Source organism: Protopterus annectens, chromosome 3.part1 (genome assembly GCF_019279795.1).
Source record: "Protopterus annectens isolate FY-2018-M chromosome 3.part1, PAN1.0, whole genome shotgun sequence".
Classification (NCBI taxonomy): domain Eukaryota; kingdom Metazoa; phylum Chordata; order Ceratodontiformes; family Protopteridae; genus Protopterus; species Protopterus annectens.
In genome coordinates, this window is record NC_056732.1 from 1,130,467,062 (window position 1) to 1,130,488,644 (window position 21,583).

A 21,583-nucleotide genomic window follows, 5' to 3' on the forward strand; every position below is an offset into this window, starting at 1 on the left:
TAACATAACATTGCATAGTATACGGAACACAACACTAAGTGGATAACAGTCAGTATAGTAACAGCATGCCAGTAACAGTTATGGCATAAGGCCAACAACATAGGTAATTCAACAAGATATGTTAGTATGCAACCATTGCAAAACATAACAATAATAAAACACAAGGCAAAACATAACGTTTTGAAAACAACATATGTTAAAAGTAAACCATAACCGATGTATAAAAATAGTAAATTATGATGAAGATAAGGGTTGGGGGAGAGAGAGAGAAATACAGTCCATTAATACCAGTACTGGCTATATAGTTTGCAACAGTACTCTTATATGCCATACAGGTCTGCCATTCCTTCATTTATACAAGTGCCCTATAGCTTCTGTAGCATGTACATACCTCTCAAGCTATCCGCATGAGACAGTATAGGCCAAGCTGTAACACCTACAGGTACACAACTACAGAGGACTATTACATGTCAGGGTGACCTATATGACAATCAAGGTATACTGTGGACTGATGTAGTGTGACTGTGATATTGACATAATCATGTCGATGATAGATCTGTGACAGAGGGATTAGGCAACAGTGATCAGAGTCTGTGACACTTGAGAGACATGTACCGTGCACAATACAGAGAGTATGTGACTATAATGCCGTCCTTGGCAGGCATAGGGTTAGACCATCAGCAGACATTCACAGACATACCCGGCATACAACCATACCAAGATTACACATGTTATTTATTGTATTAACATTTATTAATATTGTACTTGTTGTCTTTATTTTCTGAGGTCTTATCATATTCCTGAGCAAAGCTGTTAACACTCTGCTACATCTGAACACAAAAATTATTAACCCATAATAAGGACTACTACACTCATTTACCTGTAATTTCTGTAGGGAGAGCATCTGTTAACAATACATAACTGATTCAATAATATTTACTAGTACTTGCCACTGGATTCAAAACCTGGTCTGTGTGTGACAAAATGTACATCAGACACAGCATTTATCAAACTGAGCTACTGAGCCACTACTGCATATTGATTGACTGGCATGACAATGATACTAGGTGAACTGTACATTAATACACAGAATGCAATGTAAACAATAAACCCCTAGTGGGTGGAAATATCTGTGATGTATACAAACCATATAGGAGTGCTAGGTTGGCTACCTTAGCTGTATATAGTTGCAGATGGTATATTTATAGTCTACAGCTATTACAGTTTCATACCTGCCTGCAGCACTGTACCTCAGAGCAGGAATGCATATAGCTGAAATGCAATGGTTAACACAAGACAATTCCCATACACAATATACCTTGGGTGTTCCTGGTATTGCTTCAGATGTTAGTGCAGAACAAATATAATGCATATATCTTGTAGTACAGCTCTAAATCTATAGTTTAGCAGAACACTCTTTCTTAGATAACCTTGGGTCACTTAGTGGTATTCTTTGTGTTTTTATTTCAGAGCAAATGTAATACTTGATGCCATGAACAACAGCCCAAATACACACATATTTCACAACACAGCTTTATTAGGGGTAACTTCATGTGGTTATTTGGTATATTTTCAAGTCTTTATTGAAAAACAGTTCATAAAATGCAGGTGTTGCAATACAGCTGTAATTCCACAATTAATGCAGTAGAAACATGATTTCCTTAACATTATCAGGTTTCATACTTTCATCTTTATTGAACTATACATGGCAATACTCACTTATTTCAGTCCAGGTCTATGACCACATTCCTTGCAGTACAATCAAAACTGTATATACGTAATGACAGTTAATAATTTACTCTTTCTTGCTTATATGACTACAGATTGCAAGATCCATCTGTACTCACCACACTCACGGAGCAATCTGGCCAGGCAACCTGCATGGGCCTCTAGGTTGCGAGCTCTCTCCTCTGTAACTATAGGGAGAGAAGCACACCATTATGCATACCTGTCTATCACACATTCAGATTAGGTATGGGAAAACAATGCTAACAGTACTTGTGGGCATTCCCATCTCAAGCATCCTGGACCCAGCTGTCTGGAAGTACCCTCTTCCATCACTTCAGATCATCATAATTATGATGGACCTGCTCTCCTGTGCGGGAGATACCTGTTGCACTGGTGAGATTGCTTGCCAGCCACTCCCATGCTTCTGAATTGTACTCCAATCCCTGGAACTGGCTCTGCAGCAGCTAGACATCATGGCATTTTACAAGGAGTCCAAACATGACCCTGGAATCCAGAATACCCCACTGCTGCACCCGGAACCATGCACCCTCTCCAACACTGGCCATATTTCATGCCAAGTTCAAACTCCAACTGTTTCTGCTGTATTGCCACCTGTTGCAATTAAATAAGCCTGTTTTCTTACCCTTTATTGCCATTGGGCAATTTTGAAATATCAGACCCACTGAGCTCAGCTGAGCAGTGCTTAAACTGGGAAATGCTTAGTAATGCTTAGCAGTATGCAAACATGCTCACCTGAACTCAACTGTGGTTAAACTGACACTGCTTAGCAGTGCGCAAACTGGCTAATCAGAGCTGCATGGTGTTTAAGCAGTGCTTGGCATGGCTTGGCAGTGCTTATCAGAGCATAGCTGAGTACAGCAAAGTAGCATTTAAAAATAACTAGTGCAATTTTTATTTTCAACATAAGAGCTTAACAACCCTTTCCTGTATTCAAACCCTGCACCTACTACAGATATGACTTCAACTCTAACCATTTGGCTACACAGACCGGCAGAATGCTGTTATACTTTTACATATACCTCTCAACTATGTTTAAGCACCACTGAGCACAGCAGCGTGCCATGCAAACCCTCTCAGCTATGCTTAAATTTGACCTTTGCATTTATAATTAAATGTATCCAGTTGCTATTTTAAGATGTCTGGCTGTGCCACACCACACAAACACACACACACACACACACACACACACACACACACACACACACACACACACACACACACACACACAAATAAATAAAATAATAAAGACTTTATTACATTTGCATACATTGATATCTGGCACTTTGACAGCGCGTTGTTTGTGTTACTCATCTCCAGACACAGTAACACGCTCCCTACACTGATTCTATAACTGTGTTACTTGGCTGTCCCTCAGTAACGCTCCTTTATTAATATGCATGGTGCTCTACCAAGGGTGTACTGCTTACATGAACATGGTATATTCTGTGTAGGCTTTACACTATGCCTACACCGTTTTTATTAACTCCCCAGGATAGTGTATATAAAACTCTGAAGCCTGTGAATCATCTGAGAATGTCTCCACAGAGTGCTATCAATCTAGCTTTCTGACACAGATGGCTAAACACAAGTGTACAATGGTAACAGTGTTAATGCAGCTGAAGGTAAAATCTTCAGTTTTTGCCATAGGATGTGAATTATTTAAATTCACTTAGCACTGGTGAGTGATACCCAGTGTTGCACAAATGTTCTGGACCAAAATAGAAGTGTTTGTTTTACGGGCTTTTTATGGCCACATGTGTGTGGTGTGTAAATCTATTTTTTGACCACCTTAAATGTCTGAGAAGGGTTTGAGAGGACAGTGGTGAAATGAGGTGCAGACACAGGATAGAACACTGGGGGAAGAACACAGAAATGTGTGGGATGGAGGTGGGAGAATTTGAGGAATGTGGATAGTCATCCAATCAGGGGTAGGTGGCAACAACGTAATAATGTTATGTGGCAAACTAGGCCAAACCAGATATGTCATACACACTCACAAGTGAAGCAGAGAACTAAATATGTTTCATATTTTAGTGGAAAATGTGACCTCTTTATATATTTATATTTTGAGAGAGAAGAATGCTGCGGAAGTAGTTAGGGATAATAGTAGGTAGGTAAGGTAGGTTAGGTATGAGGGCAGAACTACAAGACATACAGGGATGGTGATGGACACATACATTTGGGGTACACCATGATTGGGGATAGGTAGGAGACTTTGGTGGTACATCCTCATCCAGCCTGATCAGAGTGAGAGTCTAGTCCTCGCCCTAAGAACTGTCATCACTACATCCTGTCACAACTTGGGGCAGTGTTGGATGGGGCATTGATTTGGCCATTCAATGTAGGAATCTTTCTATTCTTGTTGATTAGCACTTAATTACATGCAGAAATTGAGTGGTGGAACATGTATAAAAGTCCTGTTTTGGTGCAGAAAGATTATTTCTTGATGGTGAAAGGGCATGGTACCAGAAGCACTAGTTAATAAAAGTTTTAGCAGACTGTTCAGCTTGGCTCCTTGGTAGTGTTTGTTTTTGAATTTTGCATTCTTCTATCATGTGTGACTATGTCAGGAAGATGTGGACTGATGTCTTTAGTATTGATAAAGTCATACTTATTTCTGACCTGTTATGAAATGGTTATCATTCATACCTGAGTCATAATTACCCTATGCCTTTCTGAGGAATTGTAGTCTCTCCTTATGCACCATCCTACTCCATTTCATCTATTCAAAAGCTGCACAGAACACAAAAATAAATAAAAAGCGTTTCACACTTTTCTGGGCGAGTAAGACATGGCATTGTATAGGATGGTAAATGGGCACTATACTTCTACAACCGAGTTAGTTATTATTTTGAAAATATTTCTCCCATTAGTGAAGGAGGCCCTGCTTGATCCATTTTGTGGCACTGTAATGATGATTACCAGTACATGGAATGTTAGTCACACAGGTACCGACCTTAGCCAAGCTTTTTCAAGCCTCAGCCTTGTACTGGGATTCGATACTGTCACCCCGCAGCAATCGTTGGCTGTAATTCTTTTCAAGGAGTTCAGCAAAGATTTTGTATTCCTCCTGACACCACCTTAGGTAACTAAATAGGGCACTATCCTCACCATCACCTTCATGTCTTCTCACTGATCAGTAAAGATAGAAGGGAATTAATGTCTAGTTGAGATCTCACATGTCCGAGCTTGTGCACAATGATAGACAAGCTAGGCAACTGCACTTGCACAGCAAAATGGAATGGAAAGAAATGTGGTTATGCTTTTTTCAATGTACACTTTGTGTGAAACATAGCAGTAATGGTTGGCCATGTGTACTGATCAGTGTATTTCCAAATGTTCAAAAGTAATGCCAACAATTGCTGGTTATTGATGATATCTCTCCTACATTTCAAATGATATATTGACAATCATAAGGAGAGCATTGCCACAAAAATATATGACATTACAGTCTAATGTAGTTAGTGTAATAGCATTCAAAATTACATTGTTTTGCAGTCATTCTTGTTTACTGACAGTGCTACATGCCAGCCCTAGTGCAAATAAATTAGTAAAGTCTTTAAGAATACTAACTTTGTTTGATGACCTATTGAATTCATTCAACACTTGCTGTACTTCTGTGATGACATATATTGAGCAAAGAGCCATAAAGACTGTAGAATACATACTTTTTTCTCTACGGAATGCACACATGGGGTAAGGACATCTCTTATGTTAATGATGCCATGTTTAGTCTTATGTTGATATCTGTATTTATGACCTATTAATATTTCATTAACATGTGATGTTGCTAATTTACTGCCTCATATTTTTGACCACAAGTATTGTAAAATTTAAGCACGTAATAAAAGTAATCTTTTAACTTGCCAAGTGGACTTCAGCTTAAAGTACAGGAAGAAAAATATGACAACACTTTATTATGACCCCTACATTAAAACTATCATTAATTTGGATTCAAACCCTGCATTGTTTTTACTGTTTTTCAGAATTTACTGCATCAATACATTGCGCAATGACACGTTTATTTTTCTGTACTCATTATTGTCCAGAGTACTGACTAAAGCATGCCACGGGCAGTCTTATTTGGACTACTGACATTTAAGTTTTTCCATATGCAAAATGAAATTTTGAATTTCTGCCTTGGTAAGTGAACGGTCATTCAGTGATAGTCATCACAGATTTCAAACTTGTTGGTCTTATACCTTTAAAATGTTGACATTAAGGATCCCTACATTTACATAGATATAACCCACTGAAAGTGATACTTGCAAAAGTTACAACCGTGAAGCATGTGAAAGTGTAAACATGTACAAGACAAGAAGGTGTTCTTCCATTTGTTTTGTGTACATTACTCAGTGCTGATCCCTTTGCACTACATTTTGCAATGAGTTTACTTTTTTTGTTTTTATGTGTACTTTGTATATACTTTATATAACTTACAAACACGTTGTAGTTAGGGGCATATTATCTTCTAACAATATTTTACTAAAGGGGTTTAAAGGTTATCTCTTAAGTCATTGAATGCTCACGAAATATTTGCAGTAAGCCTATTCTCTGGCATACCCTCTATATCTGTACTTCTTATTTGTAGGAGAGATAAAGACTTAATTAAATGTGCACAACTGCTGATGAGTCAAACTTGCAAGCAATTACCTAGCCACCATTCTGAATACTCGCTCTTGTACTGCTAAAGTGTGTGCATGGCATCATATAGGTCCTAACACCATGTTTATCTACCCAGCACCTAAAACAGATTAAGTGATTCAGGAATGATAATGAGCTGACACCTGATTTACATATTTGATGTGCTCAGAGCAGTTAACCTATACAATATAAGCAGAACCTGAGACTATGGAACTTCCACTCTACTAGAGAAGGCTGCCTCGATTTTTGCAAGTGCCGCCAAATGAAACTACTGTTTCTAACTATTAGAATTGCTGCAATCATGTTCTACTGGGAGATTTGTCTTGCAATTTCTGTTAAGGTATGTTATATTCTATACAACATATTGCTTTTGCACTTTATTGTCACATTCCTAACTTCAGAAGCTTATGTAGATTAAACTGACACTTCAGAAACTGCTCAGTGCTACTGTTGTTCTATATATCTGATATCATTTTTTGTTTCTATTCTGAAGGTGTGCTATTGCCATTGGTGGGATATGGGGCTTTTATGGGTATTACATAGATGTTTGTATTCAGATATGTCATTATAAATATTTTAAATGGCGAAACATGAACTATATATATATATATATATATATATATATATATATATATATATATGTACCTGGTTTTAAGATTCATTGACCACCTACCCATGGCATGGGTATAGCTTATCCGTCTTCATTTATACACAGATCTGTGAATACACCTTACTAGAAAGTTATTTGCATTGGCATCAATTGTTGCTTTATTCTAGCTTAGATAGCACTTTCTGATAATCTGTTTTGTATTCCTCCTGTTTTTCTGATATATTGGTATAATCACATGGGAGTCTGGCAGCGGTACAGCAAAGCTTCTACCATCTGATGTTGGATGATTGATAGCATCTGATGATGATGGCAGTTATGCATAGGTATGGTCTGTGGTTACAAAGGGTATGTTCAGAATGGAGGATGTGGGTCCCAGATCTCCTCCCCAGAGTTTAGACACCATCAGTATGCCTGCACATACCCATGATATGGAACCATCTGAGATTGGACAGATTAAGGGAAACACAGCTGATCAGGGTAGTATAGATGCCCCAATTGCAGAACTGACAGAATTTTCCCCAGTCATTATGAAAGTGAAGTACTAATCAAGGGTGTTGGCAGAGGTGTTCAAAGGAGGCCTGCTTACTTCCATCCCCCCTGATGTTGGTGTGTTAGTAGGTGCCACCCAACATATGTTCAGGGCTGTCATGAAGTGTCACCAGGGCCTCAGAAGAGCTGTGCATCATGCATTCTGACATACAAAATTGCATGAACCATATGAGTGAATCCTTGGACAAGATGAATGGCCCACTGGACCATGCACTGTCTGTTATGAAATGTCTGCTGGGAGAGGGTTAGCATCCAAGAGTTCAAACAACAAGAATATTGTTAGATGTTAGCTGACATGGTCTTGTCAGTGTCAGATCCCTTTTCCATAGTGATATTGCTTCCACTCTTCTATCAGTGGTTAAGATATTTGCACCCAGACATCTTAGAGCATGAGATCAGGGTCATGCAAGTAGTTGTGATGAGATACCATCCAGCAGACATTGTTCACATTCAGGAAGGTCCCCAATTTCTAGCCAGGGTCAAGGAACTAGCAGTGCAACTCCTGGTATAGGTAGTTCACCTGATTAGCGGCAGCAGTAATGAACTTAATGCTCTACCATGCAAGGCTGTAGTGCTAGCACAAATACACACACAGAACACCTGATATTGCCCATGCCACTTGTCTCTTACAATTACAACCACATACATGCACACACACACACACACACACACACACACACACACACACACACACACACACACACACACACACCATACAGAGGCTTGGTCTCTTGTTACCTCTTTCACAAAAACACACACCCTTTTTAAGATACGATAACTGTATCCTGCCATTTGCACATTTGTTTGTCCCTTAGGGTTGCCTATGCCTGATGCACAGAGCGGGCAGCTAATGCTTGCTTGGTCAAATGCCTGTTTTCATCAAGATATGTTATGAACTGCATTTTTCTTTTATTTCTCTAAAGTTCAATGGTGTTTTGTCATTTTTCCTGCTCATACTTATAGTAGCAGTAGTAGTAGAACAGCATTACTAGTTAGGAGTTACTGCTTGCTCAACTCCTTGTGCAGATGATATTCTAGGATCATATGAGGATACTAGGATAACGGCTCTAGGGCCTTCCAAACCTAGCAAGTACAACCCTTGTTCCCAAGAATATCAAGGTATTAAGTGGAACTAAGTCAACAAAATTGTTGAGACTGCCCTTTCCCTGTTGGGATGGCTAACTTGGAAAACTTTGATGTTTGATAAACAGTAGTAAGCATAACAAGCATATGTTTCTGGGCAGTACCTTTTTTTCCTCTGTTGGATTATGACCCCTCATTTTGCCTTAACTACCTGTCTTTTCTAGCCATAATATACTATAACTATGCTTTATCATCTACCTGTACAGATGATAGTGACATTTACCTAAACCTGTGGGTTTGTATGACATGGCTGTGCTTTGCCTTGGTGAACAGGTTGCATACATATGAAGGGAAAGATGTTTTATAACCTTTAAAAATTATAATTGTTTTGTTTTGTCTATATTGCATATATCACTCATGGAGTTTACTGCTGATATTTCTGTGTTGTTCATCAACAATTTGTTTTACTGAAGTATGGTACACACATATAGGTTCATAGGTTGGTACTAGGCTATCGGCTCTAGGGCCTATGCATGCCTAGCCATAACAATTCCCTGGATATTTCTTCCCACAATATTTACTTCTCTGGGCCCCTGTCTAGCAGGGCAACTGACATGATCCTCAGGGTGAATTTCCTATCTCCCATCCAATCATCAAGGTTCCTTTTGAAGAGGCCAATGAGGTGCTCTGCTTGACATGTATGGGCAGTCTATTCCAGAGTATGGGGAGTCTCTGGGTCAGGAACCTATCCCTCCATCATGTTTTGTTCATTGTGATGACAAGGTTTAGATTCCTGGAGCGTGTGGTTCTTAGGGATTGGGATTTCTTTAAGTGGAGCATGTCCAACAGCTCAGGGTTTGACATGTCCTTGAATGCTAAGCAGAGATTGCCTCTGAGTAGACGATATGCCACAAAGTATAGCTGGAGTTTTTTTAGGCGGTCAGTATATGGTATCTGCTTTAGGCCTGTGATTCTTTTAGTGAGGTATTTCTGTGGCCTTTCCAGCTGTTGCAGATGTCTTGTGAGGTACATACCAAACGGGGCATTATACTCTATAATGGGTCTAATGAGGGATGAGTACAGTAGGACAATGACCTCCTTTTTTTCTGGATGAAAAGCCCTTAGTGATGAGGTATGCCACATAGAAGGATTTCTGGACTGTTGTGGCGATGTGGTTATCGAAAGTGAGACCACTGTCCACCTATGTCCCTAAGTCGCTCATCACATTTTCAATGTTTAGCATCCTGCCACCTATGTGGTAATTCATGGGTACATGTTTTTTTCCAAAGGGGATAACTATACATTTCTTGGCATTAAGCTTGAGCCCATGGCTCTGGCACCAGGCATCTGTTTCTGTAAGGCCTTTTTGTAGAATATCCACATCATTTGGGGATTCAATAATGGCTCCCAGTTAGCAGTCATCTGCAAACTTTGTTAGCCAGAGTCCCTTAGTGTTGGCCTGTACTTCAGAGAAGTAGATGCCAAACAAGAGTGGTCCCAGGTACCAGAGGTACTCCACTTGTCACTTGTCTGGTGCTGGATTTGGAGTCAGCTACTTTTACAGTCTGGGTTCTATCAGTAAGCCAGTTGGTAACCCATCAAGTGACATAGGGATTTATGCCCAGCTTAGTAAGTTTATCTATGATTCTGGAGTGGGGGATGGTGTCGAAGGCCTTGGCGAGGTCCAGATAGGCTGTGTGGACCACCTTACCCTTGTCTACAGCTCTGGAGACTGATTCGAAGAAGTCAATCAGATTCAGGAGACAAGATCGACCCTTCACAAACCCAAACTGGGTGGGGTCCAGTGTTTGAAGGTTGCCAATGTTTTTGTTTATAAGTTCCATGATAATGCATTCCATGCCCTTGCAGATCAGGCTTGTCAGACTGATGGGACGGTAGTTCCCGGGATCCAAGGTGGATCCTCCCTTGTGGAGCGGGATAACTGTAGCTGTGCGCCACTCAATGATTAAACATGACACTTAGGTGAGGTGCCAGTTCATTTTGTAGTTCATGTAGTACACAGCCTGGGATGTCATCTGGTCCCGTGGCTGCTGTATTCTTAGCTTTGGAGAGTGCGGTTTCTACAAGTGTGGCCATGATTATCGGAATTTGGCAATCTTTTGGTATTGAGATGGGCCCTTTAGGGGGTGAGAGTGGGGTGAAGTTGGCACTAAATCAATCTGCCAGGATACTGGAAATATCCTTGGGATCAGTATATTTAATGCTATTCTGTTGTAGCTCAGAGCAGATCTGAGCATTGCCATTTAGATTCTTGACATAACTATAGAATGCCTTGTGGTTGTCTTTGGAATCTTTGGCAATTTTATTTTCGTTACTAGCTTTTGAGGATTTTATGAGAGATCTCAGCTTCTTACTGAGGCTGGTGAGGGAGTTTTTTGCATCCTGGGATTTTCCTCTTTTCTGCAACAGTTTCTTCCTTCTGTTGTATAGTTTGTTTATAGCAGGGGACCACCAGATCGGCTTCCTTTTTTTGGAGAAGTGCATCTTAGTGCTATTTGGGATGGCATGATTCATGCATGAGTGGATGTGCTCGTACAGTGCTTAGTGTAGGATTCTGCAGTTGAACTTCCAGATCCCGTCTGCGTGGGTGTTGTGAAGTTTGTCACTTCTGACTTCAGTAGCCTGAAGTTGGCTTTGGATAAGTTTTTTAAGGAGGTTTCCTTACTGGGGGTGGGGGGGGATGTGGATGTCAAAGGTGATTTGCTTATGGTCAGACCTGACCAATGAGGGGGTGACCACTGGTGTGGAGTATCTATCTCCCATGTTGGTAATGACCAGGTCTAGGATACTGGATCCCCAAGGTTTTGGAATTTATGAATTCCAAGAACTGTTAGGAAAAGGAGTTGGTACCCAAGTAGTTTTCCCAATTAATGGCAGGGTAGTTGAAATCATCCAGTATTAGGATGTTTGGTTGTATCTCAATATTTTCCAGTATGTTTAGAAAGGTGTAGTGAGAATCTTGGGGCATGGTGAGGGATCTGTAGCAAGCTACAACTGAGGCTGGTGAGGGAGTTTTTTGCATCCTGGGATTTTCCTCTTTTCTGCAACAGTTTCTTCCTTCTGTTGTATAGTTTGTTTATAGCAGGGGACCACCAGATCGGCTTCCTTTTTTTTGGAGAAGAGCATCTTGGTGCTATTTGGGATGGCATGATTCATGCACGAGTGGATGTGCTCGTACAGTGCCTTAGTGTAGGATTCTGCAGTCAAACTTCCAGATCCCGTCTGCGTGGGTGTTGTGAAGTTTGTCACTTCTGACTTCAGTAGCCTGAAGTTGGCTTTGGAGAAGTTTTTTAAGGAGGTTTCCTTACTGGGGGGGTGGGGTGGGATGTGGATGTCAAAGGTGATTTGCTTATGGTCAGACCTGACCAATGAGGGGGTGACCACTGGTGTGGAGTATCTATCTCCCATGTTGGTAATGACCAGGTCTAGGATACTGGATCCCCTGGTGGGGCAATGGATTAGTTGATCCAGGGTGTTGGAATTTATGAATTCCAAGAACCGTTAGGAAAAGGAGTTGGTACCCAAGTAGTTTTCCCAATTAATGGCAGGGTAGTTGAAATCATCCATTATTAGGGTGTTTGGTTGTATCTCAATATTTTTCAGTATGTTTAGAAAGGTGTAGTGAGAATATTGGGGCATGGTGGGGGATCTGTAACAAGCTACAATTTGGATTGCAGTCTTACCTAGTGTTAGTTGCACCTGGAGAATTTCAGATGCATTGTGTTGGGCAACTAGCCTGGAGGTGTGAATATCCTTGGTGAATATGGACACTCCTCCACCTTTAGTGTTTCGGTCTTGGTTTTGTGGCCGAAAAGTGTGGTAAGAATTGTAGCCTGGTATTGCAGGGGTGCTCTCTGGAGCCTTGAACCAGGTCTCAGTTACTGCACAGATATCGATGTTCTCCATTTTTAGGAGTGCCTCGAGAGAGAGTGAATTTTGAGGTTTAGACTTCTAGCATTGAGAAGCATTACCTTCAGATTTTGCATGCTTGTATCTGTTACAGTGGTGGTTTTATCCTTTGAACCTTGCCTAAAAAAGGCACTATAGGGGTGGCAAGAGCTTTAGCCAGTAACCTGAATCCCAGGGGAGACAGGTGCAGACCATCTCTGGCAAAGCATCGTGGTTTGTCGATCATGTCTTCCCAGGCAGACTAATACTGGATCCCCTTTGAATGACACCAGAAGCTTAGCCAATTGTTGAAGTCAATCATTTTGTCCTTATACTGTGGTATCATTCTTAGTGAAGGCAGAATGCTACTCAGGGCTAGGGTCATACCTGCCTGGGTCACATGATCCAAGAGCTCTTCCATGTCTCTTTTCTTGTAGTCCAGGGACGTACGTCTCAAGTCATTCACTCCAGCATGGACAATGATAGAGTCGTATTTGTACTTGTTGTGGAGTGACTTGAGTGCATGTGTTATGTGGCGGATCCTGGCACATGACAGGCAGCTGACTGTAATTTTCTCCTTGCTCAGCCTGGTGAGTGGGACATCAGTGTGCCTGACTATATTGTCACCTATGACTAAAGTGTTGGTTACATTGTCTTGCCTTAGGGGCTGTTATTGGGTGGCACACTGGTGTTCTGAGATATGTGTCACTTTGGTTGTGACTGGTGTTTGTTTGCGTTTTGGCTTCGGAGGTCCTTGTTGCTTGGGCAGGTTAATGTTAAGGGCCTCCGCATATGTGGGTTTAGTGTTGCTATGTGTGGGTGTTGATGGTGTGAGTTTTGAAGGGCTATGAGTTGCTTGAGGTGTAATGCAGGTGTTAACCTTCTCCTCTTAACTGTCTAGCACAATCTTGGCCAGAGAGAGCTTAGCTTCCAGTTAGACTATGTAAGTGCATCTCTCACAGGATGTAGTGTTGAGTGGTAGGAGGAGAGGATTGTCTGTTTACATGAGGCAGTTGCCACACTGCCCCAGTATGCCCAGATTCACCAGGTGGACAGGAGAAATCACTGGAAGCTGACCCTTGGACATGCCTGTTTAGGTGCTTTTTTTGTAAAGTTTAAGAACTGTTTTCTCTTACCTTTGCAAGGTACTCTGCAATTATAGGCTGGTTAGTGCCTATGATTAATTTCTCCTTACTGACAAGGAGAGCTGAGTGCTTGAATCCGTTTCAGGCTTCCTAGTGCTTTCTTGTACAGTTTAAGAGCTCTTTTCCCTTACCTTTGCAAGGTACTTTGCAATTATAGGCTGTTTAGTGCCTATAATTAATTTCTCCTTATTGACAAGGAGAGCTGAGTGCTTAAATCAGTTTCAGGCTTCCTAGTGCTTTCCAGCAGGTTCTAGAGCAAGTGCTAGTCACAGGGGTTCAGATTTTAGTGCTACTACTGAGAAACCAGCTAGTTCTCAGGAAAAATTTGAAGAGCAGACTTTCTGGTGCCTGGAATAGTTTAACTGTAGCCTCGCAGTTCTGTACGATGTGAAAAATGTGCAAACACATGTGTTTTTAAGCCAGAAAGTTGAAAGGGATAGAAATCAGCCCAAAAAGGCTAATAAAATTACAATTTCAGAGCTGGAAACCACTCCTCTAGCTTTAGATAGGCAGTACAATGCTCACCAGTCCCACTGGTAAGCAGTAGGACTTCCCACTACCACAGCAAGGTCTGCATAGTTCTGAGCACAGAAAATAACGTCCTGAGACAAGCAAAGCCTGGGATATGGACTTGCTAGAAAAGGTGGGAAATGAGCAAACAAGATAGTATTTTTTTTTGTTGAAACAGGCTAAACAATGCAATAATACAGTAAATAAACACAGAAAAGGCTAACACACTTGAGTGTGTAGTCCTAAACAGTAAATGCAATTAAAACTCTAGAAAATTAGCAATTTTAAACTTTTTAAATTAAGCAAGGCAAGTGCACAACTGAAAAATGATTTAAGAGGCAGTAACACAGCAGAATAAGTAGCTAGTCTACATATACAGCGAAGTCTATATATATATACAGAAAAGCAGCTAAAACACACAAACACTTCAAATGCAGTGCAACATAGAGCACTTTAGTTGTAGCAATATTAAGGCAATTACAGTTATAATAAATGCTCTAAAATATACTCTATATTTCCAAAATGTTTGAGAAGCACAGTCAGAACCAAGGAAATTCCGATAAAACTTTTTTTTTTTTTGAAAGGGAAAAAGGAGAAACAGAAGGCCTTATCAAATGTTCTCTCTGTATTAGGTAGAATGAGCTAATGACACTAGACTGGGAGGAGTGTCACAGATCAGATTTACAGTAGGGGAGCGCAGCTGCAAAGCCACCAAGTATATCAGCAAGACACCAACAGGGAGGGAGGGAGGGAGGGTGGGAATACTAAAGCTATTATCCTGCAGAGAGTAAGTACTACAGAAAGCCACAAAATGAAAGATTTTATACAGATAAAGGAGCAATGAGACTCTACATAATGCTTTTTTAACTGCAAACAAATGAGTTACCCATGCAGATTAGTTAATAGCAATAGAAATACACTCAAAAACTGTGCAGCAGGCAATAAAAAGTGCTATATATAAATTGCTAGAAACAATCAGTATAAATAATCGAAAAAAAACAGGATACTTATATATCTCAGCTAACAGTTGTAGTCAACACCTCTCCTCCACTCTGCTCAGTGTGTATAGACAGAAACCCGCTCAAAGTTAGGGATTAGATACAAGAAGATACAACCATAAGACAACTTCTGTTTTGTTTTTTACAAGAACACAAAAGAACCTGCCCCCAGTAGCCAGCAGCCAATTAACACAATCTAGCCCAGGTAAAGAAAGGCTTCAGCTAATTCAAGATGGCCTGTTCATGTGCTTTGAACAATCACTGTATAAACATACAAGCCCAGAGCCAGCAATTCTGACAAAGACATACTAAAGCTATTATTCTACAGAGAGTAAGCAATACAGAAAGCCACAAAATGAAAGTTTTTAAACAGATAAAGGAGCAATGAGATTCTACAGAATGCTTTTTTAACTGCAAACAAATCAGTTACCCATGCAGATTAGTTAATAGCAACAAAAATACACTCAAAAACTGTGCAGCAGGCAATAAAAAGTGCTATATATAAACTGCTAGAAACAATAAGTATAAATAATCGAAAAAAACAGGATACTTATATATCTCAGCTAACAGTTGTAGTCAACACCTCTCCTCCACTTTGCTCAGTGTGTATAGACAGAAACCCTTTTAAAGTTAGGGCTTAAATACCAGAAGATACAACCTTAAGAAAACTTTTTTTTTTTTTTACAAGAACACAAAAGAACCAGCCCCCACTAGCCAGCAGCCAATTAACACAATCTAGCCCAGGTAAAGTAAGGCTACAGTTAATTCAAGATGGCCTGTTCATGTGCTTTGAACAATCACTGTATAAACAAACAAGCCCAGAGCCAGCAATTTTGATTAGGACATACTAAAGCTATTATCCTACAGAGAGTAAGCACCACAGAAAGCCAAAAAATGAAAGTTTTAAACAGATAAAGGAGTAATGAGATTCTACAGAATGCTTTTTTAACTGCAAACAAGTCAGTTACCCATGCAGATTAGTTAATAGCAATAAAAATACACTCAAAAACTGTGCAGCAGGCAATAAAAAGTGCTATATATAAATTGCTAGAAACAATAATCAGTATAAATAATCAAAAAAACAGGATACTTGTATATCTCAGCTAACAGTTGTAGTTAACACCTCTCCTCCACTCTGCTCAGTGTGTATAGACAGAAACCCTCTCAAAGAGTGGGCTTAAATAAGGGTAGTTTCATCACTTCCCTTTGTTAATGCTACTGATAATGTTTTGCAGTCTAGGGTGACATGTCTGATGCTTAGGGTAGACAGGCAGTGCATGTGTAAAACAGGCTGGTAAGTTTGCATGATCACTTTTACTGTTTTCATGTGCTTACCTGATTGTTTAAGTGATGAATGCATATCTTGCATACCCCACTAGATGTCCTTGTGGGAAGTCTCCACTAGAAAACCATAGGTACAGGCCACAAGTGTGCCATTTGTGGGAGTCATGCGAGCGGCCAGGGTGTCCTCCACATACATTATTGATTATACCCTGTACATTACAGACCACCTGAGAGTTGATGGAGTAATAACCTTTTCTGTTTATGTATCTCCTTCCCTGTCCACCATGTGGAACTTTTATTTCAACGTGTGTGTGCAGGATATGTCCTCCACAACCTCAGTAAAATCGCCCATGGCATAAACATTTTCCACGGTGGCAGATCTTTCATCTGGGTACACGAAAACCATGCTTCCCCACATGTTTCTGTAACAGAGTGTGAAACTGGTGTACATTTCTTGAAGCAGTGGCTTATGACTGCTCCACTGTGTCCCCTTTGGATCTCTGAAAAGTCCATTTAACTAGTATATGTAATGCTACACATACGTTGGTTTCCACTTGAATAGGCTCGCCATGATTCCTACTTGGCCCCATGTGAGGATGGCAAATGTTTACTATTTGATCTATGGTATCATTGTCCACCTGGAAGCACTTTATTATTTCTATGCCATAAAGTCTGTGGTAAGTCAAATGTGATCTGAACAATCTACACCATCTGAGATGAGGTCTGTCAGCAATAGCAGTACCTTGTATTATAGCCCATTGCCCATAGAGATTTATGATAGATGCAGCAACGCCTAACATTTTCAAAGTGGTCTTGTGGCTGCATTGTTGCATGACTTAGAATTCAGGGCCAAAGGGAGAACATCATGTAGCCATTCATTTCTTACATTTCTGAATCTCTCCACAATGATTATTTGCTTCATTAGCATGCAGTTTGGCTCTTTATTTGCTCAGTGGCATATTTATCTGCTGACCCTTGTTTTGTAGCCAAGAAAGATGGGTACTGTTGTTTCCCGAACTGGAAACAGCATGCTAGCTGTTGCTTGTTGCACAAATGGTCTTAGTTTGATGTGTAGGCAATCATTAATCCTTGCTTATAAGTGCATTCATTTAATGAACCACTTTACACTTAGTGTGTCAGTTCTTCCCCATATTTAATTCCATGTTGGAGATATTTACTTACATTCTCTAGGTAAATGGGAAGACTCAGACTTACACTGCCTTGTAATAATGTTCTGCACGATTTTACTCTAAAGTAAACACCTGAAAAAAAAAAACGAATTCACTATCAAAACTTACTTCTCCTCAGATAAGAATGTATTGTTATTTTGCAATGCCTGCCAACAAGATACTGCTATATTACAATTCTATATAATATGAATAACATGTATGCGGTACCATGAACTCTCCCTGTTACTGCATCACTAGCATACACCAGTTAGGGAAAAATATGTTTTCATTTGCAACGGTGTAAGAAACAACTGATAAAGGCATTTCCAACAGAGAATCCTACATTTAGGAAATGAGGTCACTGCAAAAGGAGGGGAAAGGTCAGTCTTAAGATCCTTGTCTTCTAAATCTCTCCCTCTCTATCTCTAGTACACTGTCTTATAATTCCTGTTAATATGAAAATGAATATTCAGAAAGTAGTCATATCATTTTGAAACAGCTCTACTAAGATCAGTCCTGACAACAGTATTGATGATTAGCAATTGAAAAGGTAAAGACTGTAGTTTAGATAAGGTCTAACTGTGGATAAGTTAAGGTCAAGATAATGAAGCAGTTAAAATAGAAAAATGTTTTATCCTCAGTGCTAAATATATCACTCAGCATAGCAAAGAGAACATGTTTTATTCTTCCCTCCAAATTAACTGGGAGAATACATTCCCTTGGCCCAACAATGGTGGGCTGGAAAAGATGACTATTGAGCTGGAGTGTTTCAAATAGTTCCAGTGGACATGGGAGAAAAGACTGAATATATTCAGGTCCAAATTCTATAAAGAGTATTTTAAGTATCTTAAAATATTTTTACCATACCAGGAGTTGCCCACAGCTACCATGTTGTTACAAATTGCAATGGCTAAGATATTAAGCACTGATCATCAAGGTAACATTGGGTTCTCTCCTGTTTGGTATCTACTTTTCTGAAGTACAGGCTAACACACAAGGTCTTTGGCTAATGAAGTTCGCAGATGACTGCAAACTAGGAGCCATAATCGAAACCCCTAGCGATGTGGATATCCTACTAAAGGGCCTCACTGAGACAGATGCCTGGTGTCAAAGCCATGGCCTCAAGCTCAATGCCAAAAAGTGCATTGTCATCCCCTTTGGTAAAAACTCTCTACCCATGAGCTACTACATAGGTGGTAGTCTACTTAACACCAAAAGTGTGATAAGAGACCTTGGGACACAGGTGGAAAGTAGTCTCTCCTTTGATAATCACATTGCCACAGTAGCACACCTCATTACAAAAGGTTTCTCATCCACGAAAAAAGAGGTCATTGTTCTCCTCTACTCATCACTCATTAGACCCATTATAGAGTACAATTCCCCTTTTGGTACGTACATCACAAGGCATCTGCAACAACTGGAAAGGCCACAGAAGTACCTCAGAAAGAGGATTACCGGCCTCAAACAGATGCCCTACGCAGACCAAATCTAAAAAACTCCAGCTTTACTCCATCGTATATCACCTACTCAGAGGCAATCTCTGCCTAGCATACAAAGCTATGTCAAACCCAGAACTGTTGGACATGCTCCACTTAAAGAAATCCCAATTCCTCCGAGCTACACACTGTAGGGACCTAATCAATAAACAGAACAAGCTGTAGGGATAGATTCCTGTCCCAGAGACTTCCCATACTCTGGAACAAACTACCTATCTATATCAAACAAAGCTCTTCATTAGCACTCTTCAAGAAAAGTCTTGATGATTGGATGGAAAATAGGAAATTCACTCAGGGGCACAGGAAAATAATGTTCTTGGGTGGTGAAAGCCAGGGTACCTTTTTAGCTAGGCGTTTTAGGCCGTAGGGCCAATAGCCTAGTACCTACCTATGAACCTATGAACTTATGAACTCTTGAAACGTGGAACATTTCAAACATTGAAACTCTTTTGCAAGAGAAAACAACTTGGAGTGAAAACTAGAGGGCTGTAGGGTGTAACTATCAAAAAACCTATGGCAAAGCACAGCAGAGTGGCTTGATAAGCTATCCCTAGGCTATCACTATATTCTTAAACTTGATGGCTTTAGAGTTGCCCGCCCCTACTCTAAATCTGCTTTTCAACACTCCTCCCAGTCTCCTCTCATCAGCTCATTCTACTAAGTGCAGAGATATCATCTGGGGAGGCCCACCTCCTTAGTGTCTTAACCTTGAATTATCTTCTGTTTCTTCCCTTCCCACTTAACTTAAAAAAAATTACACTTTATTTAGCTGCTTTTACTGTACTTGTGTTTCTTCCTACTTTATGACTTTATTTTGCTTTTGCTGCTTATTCTTAAAAGTGTTCAATTCTATTTATTCTGCGGCATTTATTACTGCGAATTAACAGCCTGATGTCCTCTCTGTGGTCACGTGGGTTTCCTCCAGGTGCTCTGGTTTCCTCCCACATCCCAAAGACATGCTGTAGGTAGATTGGACACTAAATTGGCCCTAGGCATGAGTGCGTGCATGTGTGTGCCTTCTGTGGAAGGTTGGGAGCTGGGCTGGCAACTCGACACCGTAAAACACTGCCAATCATGAGAGGACAGGTGATCTGCTGTGGCAACCCCTAACCGGGAAAAGCCAAAAGAAGAAGAAGAAGAATTCTAAACTATTGGTATTTATTTAAGCACTTGAGCTTCATGCCAGTTGTTTTACATTAAGAAGGTTTGCGGTCTACGCTCTTGTGGCATTAGAGGTAGCTCACATCCTTTTATGTTGGGATTTGCTGGTTGAAGGCTGAGTGTGTCTGTTATTCTAAAACTATCTTAGTTCTGGTTTAAGTGCTTAGGCTTCAGGCCAGTTATTTTACATTACGAAGGTTTGTGATCTACACTCTTGTGGGAGGAGAGGGTAGCCTCTGGGAGTTGCTGGTTGAAGGCTTATTCCGCCTGCATAGTTGAACATTTTTTTCTGAAATTGTTGCACTTTGTTTGCTGTAGCATAGACTAGATTCAGACCTGCTGAACCTAGTTCTCTTTGTATAACTTGAGCACTGAACCAGGCCATCTTTTGTTGGAGAGAGATCCCCTGCACACTAGTGGCAGGAGTGTGCAGTTAGAACTCATCTGACTGAAGGTAGCTGGGACAGGGCATAGTTTTGAGCTTTGTTATTGGTTAATTTGTTTAAATCAGTTTTCTCTCATTTTCTACATAAGCACTGCATTTGCACAGGTTTGGCTTTTCAGTGCATTGCCCACTGCTGAGCAGTGGTGTGCGTCATTGGTGGTTATAGATGCACACACTTCTGCCTGCAATTTTTCCTTTAGTACTGTGCTGGTGAGTTCTCACAATTGTCAATCACTGACAGGTGATAAATTCAGCAAAGCTCTTGAGGTACCACCATAGATCCTACCCCCTAGCCCTTTGTATTTTTTGTCCACTTCTCCTGTCCTGTACTTTACCTGGTCGTCCCTGTCCTCTCCCTGTTTTCTGACCACATCAACTTACCTAGCATCATGGATGGACAATTTCCCACAGTTTCTCCAGCCAGTCTGGTCGACGTGGACATCCTGAGGCAATGTAGCAGTTGACTCATGTACACTGACAACCCTCTTCTTCTAGTCCACCCAAATTCATTATGTGAGAGATGCAGCAATATTAAGAACCTAGAATCCAGGCTCTCTTACTCACTAGTCAGGTCATCTGATACTAAGCAGGTTGTCAGCATGCACACCTCACCTCCTGCACCTATCAAACCAGCAACACATAAACCTACATTTGTGGAGGTCCTTATCAGTCATTTACCTAAATATCAGAGAACTCCCAAACACAAACACAATCATGATGCACATAATACATTCTCTGCAGAATATACATCAGATAAAATATCACACACCAGTGTCTCACCAGTCAAGCCCCTAAGGCATAACACAAAAACAAACAACTCTGTCATAGGTG